The sequence below is a fragment of the Lichenostomus cassidix genome, unplaced genomic scaffold (genome assembly GCF_008360975.1).
Source record: "Lichenostomus cassidix isolate B80296 unplaced genomic scaffold, HeHo_3.0 HiC_scaffold_675, whole genome shotgun sequence".
NCBI classification, from domain to species: Eukaryota; Metazoa; Chordata; class Aves; order Passeriformes; family Meliphagidae; genus Lichenostomus; species Lichenostomus cassidix.
The window spans coordinates 15,818-24,962 of NW_028147377.1; the positions used below are offsets into that span (position 1 = coordinate 15,818).

Genomic DNA, 9,145 nt, shown 5'->3' on the forward strand with positions numbered 1-9,145 from the left:
TCCTTGGGGTCCCTCTGTGGCTTCGTGGTGGGCAGGAGGGTTTTGGGGTGATTTTTTGGGAGCAGCATTCCCAGAGCACAGCCAGAAGGGGCTGGGAGGCTTGGGACAGGTGGGATGTCCCCAACATCCATCTGAGGTGTCCAGGCTTGGGAAGCCTCCCTGTGTCTGTGTCCTTTTGGGGTCCTTCGGGTGCTGGGATGTTCTCAGCACCTTGGGATGGCACTTCCAAAACCAGAACCAGAGCCAGGAGATTTGGGATTTTCTCAGCACCTCGGGGGATTTGGGATGTTCTCAGCGCTTTGGGATGGCATTTCTAGGACCGAATCCAGGAGATCTGGGATTCTCTCAGCCCCTCAGGAGATTTGGGATTCTCTCAGCACCTTGGGAGATTTAGGATGTTCTCAGGCCCTGGGGATGGCATTCCCAGAACCAGAACCAGGAGGTTTGGGATTTTCTCAGTCCCACAGGAGGTTTGGGATTTTCTCATTCCCACAGGAGGTTTGGGATGTTCTCAGTCCCTCAGGAGATTTGGGATGTTCTCAGCAGCTCAGGAGGTTTGGGATCTTCTCAGCCCCTCAGGATGGCACTGGCCAGAACCACAACCAGGAGATTTGGGATGTTCTCAGCTCCACAGGAGATTTGGGATGTTCTCAGTTCCTTTGGGATGTTCTCAGCCCCTCGGGAGGTTTGGGATTCTCTCAACCCCACAGGAGATTTGGGATATTCTCAGCCCCTCAGGAGCTTTGGGATGTTTCTCAGTCCCTCAGGAGATTTGGGATTCTCTCAGCCCCACAGGACATTTTGGATTTTCTCAGCCCCTCAGGAGCTTTGGGATTCTCCCAGTCCCTCAGGAGCTTTGGGATTCTCTCAGCCCCCAGCACATTTGGGATGCTCTCAGCCCCTCAGGAGTTTTGGGATGTTCTCAGCCCCTCAGGAGTTTTGGGATGTTCTCAGCCCCTCAGTACCTTTGGGATGCTCTCAGCCCCTCAGGGCATTTGGGATGTTCTCAGCCCCTCAGGAACTTTGGGATGTCCTCAGCCCCCCAGCACATTTGGGATGTCCTCAGCCCCTCAGTACCTTTGGGATTCTCTCAGCCCCTCAGGAGCTTTGGGATGCTCTCAGTCCCTCAGCCACCGGCGCAGGGCAGAGGGCCAGCAGTGTCCAGCCAGGACAAAGCCCCCGGAAAGGCGGCGGCGGCAGAACAGAGGCCTCAGTGTCCTGGCCTGGATCCGGCCGGGCACAATGCTGGCACCCGGCCGGGCACAGCGCTGGCACACGTCCCACCGGAGCTGTTTGTCCTTGTCCTTGTCCTGCCTGTTTGTCCAGCGCTGCCATTGTCCCTGCTGACAGCAGCTGAGTCAGCCCGGCCTGCTCCCCACGCCGCGACCGCGCGGGAATCTGCGCCCACTGCCGGGGTGCGGGTGACATCGGGGACTGGGAGTGACACTGGGGACTGGGGTAACATCGGGGACTGGGGTGACATCGGGGACTGGGGGGACATCGGGGACTGGGGTGACATCGGGGACTGGGGTGACACTGGGGACTGGGGTGACATCGGGGACTGGGGTGACATCGGGGACTGGGGTGGCATTGGGGACTGGGGTGACATTGGGGACTGGGTTGACATCGGGGACTGGGGTGACACTGGGGACTGGGGTGACATCGGGGACTGGGGTGACACTGGGGACTGGGGTGACATCGGGGACTGGGGTGACATCGGGACCTGGGGGTGACACTGGGGACTGAGGTGACATCGGGGACTGGGGGGACATTGGGGACTGGGGTGACATCAGGGACTGGGGGTGACATCGATGCCTGGGGGTGACATCAGCACCTGGGGTGGCTTTGGGAACTGGTGCTGACATTGAGAACTGGGGTGACATCGGGACCTGGGGGTGACATTGGGAACTGGGGTGGCATTGGGGACTGGGGGGACATTGGGAACTGGGAGTGGCATTGGCAACTGGGGGTGACATTGGGAACTGGGGTGACATTGGGACCTGGGGAGACACTGGGAACTGGGGTGACACTGGGAACTGGGGTGGCACCAGGGACTGGGGTGGCACCAGGGACTGGGGTGACATCAGCACCTGGGGGTGACATTGGGGACTGGGGGTGACATTAGGAACTAGGGTGACATCGGGACCTGGGGTGACATCAGGGACTGGGGGTGACATTGGGATCTTGGGGATGGCATCAGGAACTGCGAGTGGCACTGGTAACTTGGGGTGACATTGGCACCTGGGGATAGCTTTGGGATCTGGGGGTGGCATTGGGAACAGGGGGTGCATTTGCACCTGGGGTGGCATCACTAACTTGGGGTGACATCAGCAGCCAGGGGTCGCATTGTCACCTTAGGGGTGGCATCAGGACCTGGGGGTGGCACTGGCACCTGCAGAAGGTGTCAGCACAACCTCATCTGGGAGCTTTGGGATGGCACTGGGACCCAGGAGTGGCATCGGCACGTCAGGATGGCACTGCCAGAAGTGGAGCCAGGGAGTTTTGGGATTTTCTCAGCCTCTCTGGAGATTTGGGATCTTCTCAGCACCTCGGGATGGCATTGGCACCTTGGGATGGCACCGCCAGAACCAGAGTTGGGAGATTTGGGATTTTCTTAGCCTCTCAGGAGATTGGGGATGTTCTGAGCACCTCTGGGTGGCGTTGCCAGAACCAGAACCAGGAATTTTGGGATTTTCTCAGCACCTTGGGATGGCACTGCCAGAACCAGAGCTGGGAGTTTTGGGATGTCCTCAGCCCCTCTGGATATTTGGGATGTTCTCAGTCCCTCGGGAGATTTGGGATATCCTCAACCCCTCGGGAGGTTTGGGATGTCCTCAATCCCTTGGGAGGTTTAGGATGTCCTCAACCCCTCGGGAGATCTGCCCCTCTGAATATTTGGGATGTCCTCAGTCCCTCGAGAGATCTGGGACATTCTCAACCCCTCGGGATATTCGGGATGTCCTCAACCCCTCGGTCCAGCCCCAGCACGGCGCCCCGCGCTCCCGGGAAGGTGTGCGGTGTCCCCGCCGGCCGTGCGGTGTCCGGGCTCAGCTCGGCGGCGCGCTGCTCTCCCCTCCTCCCGCGGCCCTGAGTCACCCCGGAGCGGCTGTGGGGCGGCGGGAGCCACGCGTGACTCAGTGCCCAGGCGCGGCAGGAATGTCGCTCCCGGCCAGCGGCGCAGGTAGAACAGGTCCCGGCGCTCCCCGCGGCTGCTCCGGGAAGCGGCAGCGCCGCAGCCAGCGGATGTTCCCACAGCGCAGCGCAGATCCCCCAGATCTCCCACACCTCGCACCTGCCTTTCCCAAGGGACCAAACCTGCGGGGGAAGGTTGGGATCTGATCCCGATCGCGGCGAGGTCACGATCTTATAAACCGCCAGGCCTTGTAAACCGCCCCACTGTTCCGGTTTGGGATCGTTGTGGGGCGGGGAAAAGAAAAAAAATCTGCCACCGCTGGCAGATGGGGATCTGGGAATTTGGTGTTCCTTATTCGGTGTCGCTGCCCCCAGACCCTATAAACCACCCCAATGTTCTGGTTTGGGGTCGTTATGGGGTGGGGAAAAGCCACCGCTGCCCCTCTGGCAGGAATTTGCTGTTCCCTAGTCTCTGTCGCCGCCACCAGACCCTATAAACCATCCCAATGTTCCGGTTTGGGATCGTTAAAGAGCAGGGAAGAGCCACCGCTGGCAGATGGAGATCTGGGAATTCGGTGTCCCCTATTCGGTGTCGCTGCTCCAGGCCCTATGAACTACCCCAATGTTCCGGTTTGGGACCGTTATGGAGCAGGGAAAAGCCACCGCTGCCCCTCTAGCACATGAGAATGCGGGAATTTGGTGTTCCCTATCCGGTATCGCTGCCCCCAGACCCTATAAACCATCCCACTGCTCCGGTTTGGGGTCGTTATGGGGCAGGGAAGAGCCGCCGCTGCCCTTCTGGCAGATGGGAATGCGGGAATTTGGTGTTCCCTATTCGGTGTCGCTGCCGCCAGACCTTAAAAACCACCCCACAGCTCCGGTTTGGGATTGTTATGGGGCGGGGAAAAGCCACCGCTGCCCCTATAGCAGAATGGGAATGAGAGAATTCGGTGTCCCCTATTTGGTGTCACTGACGCCAGACCCTAAAACCACCCCACTGTTCCGGTTTGGGCTCCTCAGGGGGCAGGGAAGAGCCACCGCTGCCCCTCTGGCAGGAATTTGGTGTTCCCTGTTTGGTGTCGCTGCTCCGGGCCCCATAAACCACCCCAGTGCTCCGGTTTGGGATCGTTATGGGGCGGTGAAAAGCCACCGCTGGCACATGGGAATGCGGGAATTCGGTGTCCCCTCCTCGGTGTCGCCGCCTCGGGCCGTGTTGGGGACCAGGCTGGGGGTTGTCACTAAGAAGGTGTCGTGCTGGTGGCACCGCGAGTGTCCCTGTCGTGGGTGAGGTGGGAATGGGATGAGGAGCCGCTCTGTCCATCGCGACAGAGAGCCTGAGAGTCCTTCCGAGGGCCGAGTGTGACCCCAGGGGACAGAGGACGAGGGGACAGGGCAGGGGACACGGTCGGGTGTGACTCCATGGGACAGGGACAGGGACAGGGGCCGAGGAGACAGGGCAGGCGACAGGGACCGGGCAGGGGACAGTCCGGGTGTGACCGCATGGGACAGGAACTGAGGGGACAGAACAGGGGACACTCCGAGTGTGACCCCAGAGGACAGGAGTGGAGGGGACAGGGGACAGGGACAGGGCAGGGGACAGGGACAAGGCAGGGGACACTCCGGGTGTGACCCCATGGGACAGGGACCGAGGGGACAGGTCGGCGTGTGACCCCAGAGGACAGGGGTCGAGGGGACCGGGAAGGGCACAGGGCAGGGGACACTCCGAATGTGACCTCATGGGACAGGAGCTGAGGGGACAGGGCAGGGGACAGGGACCGGGCAGGGGACACTCCGAGTGTGACCCCATGGGACAGGAGCTGAGGGGACAGGGCAGGGGACAGGGACCGGGCAGGGGACACGTCTGGCTGTGACCCCATGGGACAGGGGACAGGGACAGGGCAGGGGCCGAGGCTACAGAACAGGGGACACTCCGAGTGTGACCCCACGGGCCAGGGGACAGGGCAGGTGACACGTCCCGGCCAGCCGGTGACCAGCGGCACAGAACACAAACATTCCGAGCTCAGCCGGACTTTGCCCGGCGACAACGCCGCGGCGACTCTGCTGCGCTGCCAAACCGACCGCGGCGGTGGCACTGCGCCAGCCTGGCGACATTCCGAGCGCCAGCAGCGTCACCGCAGGGGACAAGGGGACAAACGCAGCGCTGTGTCCGCCGGGGGAGCAGGGGACAGCTGGGACAGGGATGGATTTTTGGGAATTGCGGCTGGTTTGGGGTTGTGTCGCAGGTCGGGTGGCACCAGGTGACACCGCCGTGTCACCTCTGTGGTGGCTTTCCTTGGGGACACAGCGCTGGTGGCTTCTCGTCCTCCTGTCCCCGCCGAGGATCGCTGTGGCGGCAGCTCTGGAGGGAGAACTGGAGAGAAAAAATGTAAAAAATGAGGAAAAATCCCTATTTTCCCACTTTGCTCCTTCATCCCCTCGTGTTCCTGGAGCTCTGCAGGGACACCGAGAAATCCTGTGGTGGCAATTCCAAAAAACCGGGAATTGGTAAAATCCGGGATAATAATAATAATAATAATAATAATAATTGTAATAGCGTGAGGAATCGCGAGGATAATGGGAGTAAAAGTGGGAATAAGAATGAGGATAATGTAATTGAGGATAATGATGAGGATGATGATGATGAAATGAAATGAAATAAAATAAAATAAAGTGAAGTGAAATAAAATAAGGTGAAGTGAAATAAAAGAAAATAAAGTGAACTGAAATAAAGCGATGGGATCTAAAAGAAAGCGAAGAGAAATAAAGTGAAGTGAAATAAAGTGAGGTGAAAATGAAATAAAATAGTAAAATGATTAAAAATAATAAGAAACAAAATAAAAGAAAACAATAGAAAAAGAATAAAAATAAGGAAGAAATAAAATAAAAAAATAAAAATAAAAATATGAATATGAATGTAAAAATAAGAAAAATAAAGGTTTTTTATTTTTTAAATTAAAAAATTACTTCAAATTTTATATATTTAAATTTAAAAATATTTAAAAATATGAAAAACTATTTAAGTTATGATTTCAAACCATGAAAAAGGCGCCCCTCACCCCCCTTTCCCCTCCTCCCAAAGCTCCCAGAAGCACCAGGAGCTCCAAATTCCTCCCTGAGCATCACAAAAGCTCTCTGACGTCAGGGAAGCTGCTCGGAAAATGACAATTTGTGTCGGGAAAGCTCCGTGAATGAACTCCTTCTGCAGGAACAAGACAAGCCTTTGAAGGGCTGCCGAGAGCCTCGGCCGGCGGCCAGCCCGGCCCGAACCCATGGAAAATCCATGGAAAATCCATGGAAAATCCATGGAAATCCATGGAAAATCCACGGAAAATCCATGGAAATCCATGGGAAATGCAGCCCGGGGCAGGCGGGAGGCTGGAGTGCTGCCCTGGGGGGTGGAGAGGGATGGAATGCTGATCCGGCTGGGAGAAATGGGGGAAATAGGGAAAAAATGGGGAAAAATCTGGGTTTTGCCACGGGTTCGTTCAGCTGGGGGTTTTGGATGGTTTGTGCTGGAGGCATAGAAATAAATAAAATAAAATAAAATAAACCAAACCAAACGAAAGTGAAATAATTTTAATCAAGATAATGATAACGATGATAATGGTAATAATAATAACAATAATAACATGCGTATTTATAATTATGAAATTTATTTGTATGTTGTTATAGTATAGATTTATGTTTATATAATTACATTTTATAATATTTATATTTATTTATATTTATTTATATTTATTTATATTTATTTATATAAAAATACAATAGTAACAGTAACAGTAATAGTAATAGTAATAATAATAGTAGTAGTAGTAATGATAATAAAATAATAGTAATAATAATAATAAAAAAAATAATAATTTTTCTTCTCCCATCACACCAAGAAACTCGATAACAAAATTCTCCCCATCCAGGGTGGCTCTGTGCCAAATCCCAGCGATCCCAGCCCTGCTCAGATCCCTGGGAACAGCAATTCCCTGCTGAAATCCCATTCCTGTCAGGTCACACCTCGGGGGAGCTGCTGGATTGAGGCTCATCTCATCCCAGATCCCTAAATCCCAAATGCTCCCAAAATAGCATTGTGGCCCCGGGTTCTCCCTGGGCTTGGATCCTTTGCTGAGAGGATCCTGAGTGATTCCATTACTCTGAATGATTCCATGACTCTGAATGATTCCATGACCCTAAATGATTCCATTACCCTGAGTGATTCCCTAATCCCAAATGATTACACGACCCTGAATGATTCCTTGATCCTGAGTGATTCCATGATCCCAAATGATTCCATGGCCCCAAATAATTCCTTGATCCCAAATAATTCCTTGATCCCAAAAGATTCCATGGCCCTAAATGATTCCATGATCCTGAATAATTCCACGACCCCAAATAATTCCATGACCCTGAATGACTCCATGATCCCAAATAATTCCATGACCCCAAATAATTCCATGGGGAATGAGTGATTCCATGACCCCGAATAATTCCATGATCCCAAATGATTCCTTGATCCCAAATGATTCCTTGATCCCGAAAGTTTCCATGATCCTGAATGATTCCTTGATCCCGAATGATTCCATGATCCCAAAAGATTACGTGATCCTAAATGATTCCATGACCCTGAATGATTCTGTGATCCTGAATTATTCCTTGATCCCGAATTATTCCATGACCCCAAATAATTCCATGACCCCAAAAAATTCCATGACCCCAAAAGATTCCATGACCCTGAATAATTCCACGATCCCAAATGATTCAATGATCCCAAATGACTCCATGACCCTGAATGATTCCTTAATCCTGGAAAAAATTCCCTGATCCTGAGTGATTCAATGACCCTAAATTATTCCATGACCCTGAGTAATTCCTGGACCCCTAATGACTCCATGGTCCTGAATGATTCCATGACTCCAAATAATTCCATGATCCCAAATGATTCCATGATCTGAATGATTCCATAATCCCAAATGATTCCATGATCCCAAAAGATTACATGATCCTAAATGATTCCATGACCCTGAATGATTCCGTGATCCCGAATTATTCCTTGATTCTGAATGATTCCATGATCCCGAATGATTCTACGATCCCAAATAATTCCATGACCCTGAATGATTCCATGATCCCGAATGATTCCTCGATCCCGAATGATTCCATGACCCCAAATAATTCCATGATCCCAAAGGATTCCATGACTCTGAATGATTTCATGATCCTGCACTATTCCATGACCCCAAATAATTCCATGACCCTGAATGATTCCACGATCCCAAAAGATTCCATGACCCTGAATAATTCCATGACCCCAAATGATTCTATGATCCCAAAAGATTACATGACCCTGAATGATTCCGTGATCCCGTATTATTCCATGGGGAATGAGTGACTCCATGATCCTGAACTATTCCATGATCCCAAATGATTCCATGACCCTGAATGACTCCTTGATCCTGAATAATTCCAGGACCCTGAATGATTCCACAATCCCAAAAGATTCCATGACCCTGAATAATTCCATGACCCCAAATGATTTCATGACCCCAAATGATTCCGTAATCCGGAATGATTCCATAATCCCAAAAGATTACATGATCCCAAAAGATTCCATGACCCTAAATGATTCCATGATCCTGAATAATTCCATGACCCTGAATGATTCCATAATCCCAAAAAATTCCATGACCCTGAATGACTCTATGATCCCAAATAATTCCATGGGGAATGAGTGATTCCATGATCACAAATGATTCCATAATCCCAGATAATTCCATGACCCTAAATGATTCCCTGACCCTGAATAATTCCATGATCCTAAATGATTCCATGACTCAGAATGATTCCCTGATCCCAAGTGATTCCATGACCCCAAATAATTCCACGATCCCAAACGATTCCCGGGGCTGGAGAGCCCTTGTGGGGTGTCATTATGGGGTGGCAGCTCCAGCCGGGAGGATGGTGCCATCTCCTGGACTGGGATATGAAATTCCAGAAATTAAATCCAGGAAAACCCTCGCTGGGT

At 52.4% G+C, this 9,145-nt stretch overlaps 2 long non-coding RNA genes across 3 annotated transcripts; one reads left to right on the forward strand and one right to left on the reverse strand.

The window, feature by feature from the left end:
• Window positions 1–2,705: 2,705 nt before the first annotated feature.
• On the forward strand, window positions 2,706–3,393 carry LOC146423278 (uncharacterized). 2 transcript variants are annotated; one of them, XR_014847595.1, is made up of 2 exons: window positions 2,706–2,821; window positions 2,922–3,393. It is a non-coding gene; the product is annotated as an uncharacterized LOC146423278 (long non-coding RNA). The 2 variants fall into 2 exon arrangements; XR_014847594.1 differs by having other exon boundaries at window positions 2,712–2,849.
• A 379-nt stretch (window positions 3,394–3,772) lies between these two features.
• LOC146423279 (uncharacterized) lies at window positions 3,773–4,070 on the reverse strand. The gene is made up of 2 exons (XR_014847596.1): window positions 3,989–4,070; window positions 3,773–3,864 (listed from the first exon to the last, which is right to left on the reverse strand). It is a non-coding gene; the product is annotated as an uncharacterized LOC146423279 (long non-coding RNA).
• Window positions 4,071–9,145: the final 5,075 nt, after the last annotated feature.